Source organism: Triticum urartu, chromosome 2A (assembly GCF_056163025.1).
Source record: "Triticum urartu cultivar PI428250 chromosome 2A, HENAU_Tu73, whole genome shotgun sequence".
Classification (NCBI taxonomy): domain Eukaryota; kingdom Viridiplantae; phylum Streptophyta; class Magnoliopsida; order Poales; family Poaceae; genus Triticum; species Triticum urartu.
The window spans coordinates 604,279,315-604,281,621 of NC_141874.1; the positions used below are offsets into that span (position 1 = coordinate 604,279,315).

The window sequence follows — 2,307 nt, forward strand, 5'->3', positions numbered from 1 at the left end:
GATCAAACAGTCTGGAGATATTAGCTGCTAGGTATAGTAAATAAGAGCATTGGTTTTACGGGGGGAAATGGCATGGGGTCATTCAAAAGCTCAGCACGCACCCCTTTCCCATGCTCAAAGTGTCGATTCGTTAATTCTCTTTCTTGATTGGGTGGGGAAGGGAGATCGGATTTTCAATCCTTGCTGGATGATTCAGAAGGGCCAATATCAGAGGATCGCCTTTAAATGCACGTAATCAAAGAAAGCAACGGAAATCGCATTGAAAGCAATATGTTTCTGTGCCGCCCCATAATGAAACCACCAGTAGTCGCGGATATCTCCTCCTTCCCCAATCCAAGATTGTAGAAAGAAGATCTAAAAGAGACCTATGAAGAATGTGGTCACAAATCCATAGCAGAGTTCGAGCATCCCATATGTGTAGGGGGAATCGGAGGAAGAAGACACATTGATCCTTATGGTAGCAACTGTGATATTACAATCTATAATTGTATGTCAACATGTATATAAGGAAAATACTACTCCCTCCATTTCAAAATATAGTGCGCCGCGCTTTTCGAGGTTGAACTTTGATCATAAATTTAACGAAGGAGACCGACTGCGGCGGGAGAAAAAGTTATGTAATTAAAAACTTCTTTCGAATACGAATTCACTGATATAACTTTTGCTCCCGCCGCAATCGGTCTTGGTAGTTAAATTTACGATCAAAGCTGAAGCACGGGGATAGAAGAAGCACTATATTATGAAATGAAGGGAGTATGTAAAGAAAAGATGGCCATCCCTCGGGAGGGATTTTTAGTTTATCTCGGGAGTGTTCTTCCAGCTTGTCCTGTGTGAAACAGCGCACTAGTCCGCAGCGAGCGGCACATAGGTGGTCCAACAGCAAAGTCCAACAGGGGCTCGTTATGCAGTAGTGATGGTATTTGGGCTACACTGCACATTTACAATGTGATAAAAGACGTCCAAGCACACCGACGGCCAACTTTTATTAGCACCCTAGCTAGATTACACCGTATGAAGCAAAACACTTGTATAATAAGGAAATGGCATGCACAACGCATGTAGACCTTACTAGATTCGGAATAAGGAAAGCGGTACACGAACAGGGGAGGAACACTCTGAAGACAGGAGGGCGGTCGTGGTGCGCGGCTAACTAGCCAGCCGATCCATCGGTCGATGAAGTGGCTAGCAGGGTTTCTTGCAGAAGCACTTGCTTTCGAAGCCGTGGAACTTGCACTTGCCCGAGGGGAAGCCCTCAGTGTTGCAGACGTGCGCGCAGTTCTCTCGTCCCTCCAGCACGCTCCGCGGTACCTGTGGCTCTGCGACTCGCAGAGCCTGTGCCCGTGCCTCGCCTCCGCCACCCTCGTCGCCCCCATCTCTGCAGTTTTATTTCTCCGTCGGGTCAGACACAAATGGCGTACACAACGCATGTACGTAGGCCTAACTAGATTCAGGGTGCATATCTGAGCATCCGCTCGACTTACAAATTGAGAAGACTAGTTAAGATCACCTGTCGCGACGAGGAGGAGATGGACGAAGAGAACGGACGCAACCATACGCCGAGAGGTCGACGCCATTTGCTCTGCTTGCCTGATGCTGGTGGTTTTGCAAGGGAAGGGGCGATGTACTCTAACTTAAGGTTACACTGATATGATTTGCTAGGTGAGTGTGACGGGGACAATGGGGGTTTATATAGGAGGTTCAGAAGCCTGGACGCAATTCAAATTCAGCACAAAGGACTCAATTCTGAAACACAAATGCAGGACGGCTTTTGCAGTGGTTAAAATATTCTGGTACAGGCAAGATTCGGTTCATTGCTCTTCGACCGTGGTGCCAACAATCTCATCGGCACCGGGTTGCAAGCCGTGCAGAAAGTAATAGTATTGTACACGGGTTCAGAGGCTCATGCGTGGATGTCTTGAATGTAGTGCGGAGATGCATAGAGCATGCAGGCTGGGTGTCTCGTCTGCACGTGTTGATGCTGGGCAGGCTACGAATTCAGGGGTAGCGACTAGCCGGAGGGCACGGGTGGCTACACACTCATCGAGTGTTTGCTTTTGTTGCGGGAGCTGTGCTACCGACCTGACAATGCGGACGGGCAATACACGTGATATGCACTGTGATCTGTGCGGACGGTGGTCGGTGGTGGTCAGGCTGTGCCGCGTGCAACTGTGCAAGACAACTGGTCGGTGCGTGCTGTGTCGCGTCCGTCCACTCGGAGCCCTCCAATTGGCAAAAACAATAACAGTTCACATCTAAATGTTTTTTAAGAATGTCACATCTAAACTCCCACAAATATATAATGCAGCA

At 48.5% G+C, this 2,307-nt stretch overlaps 1 pseudogene across 1 annotated transcript; it reads right to left on the minus strand.

Moving 5' to 3' along the window:
• Positions 1-951: 951 nt before the first annotated feature.
• LOC125533755 (defensin-like protein CAL1) lies at positions 952-1,651 on the minus strand (annotated as a pseudogene). Its single transcript, XR_015615184.1, has 2 exons — positions 1,508-1,651; positions 952-1,375 (listed from the first exon to the last, which is right to left on the minus strand). The product of XR_015615184.1 is annotated as a defensin-like protein CAL1 (transcript).
• Positions 1,652-2,307: the final 656 nt, after the last annotated feature.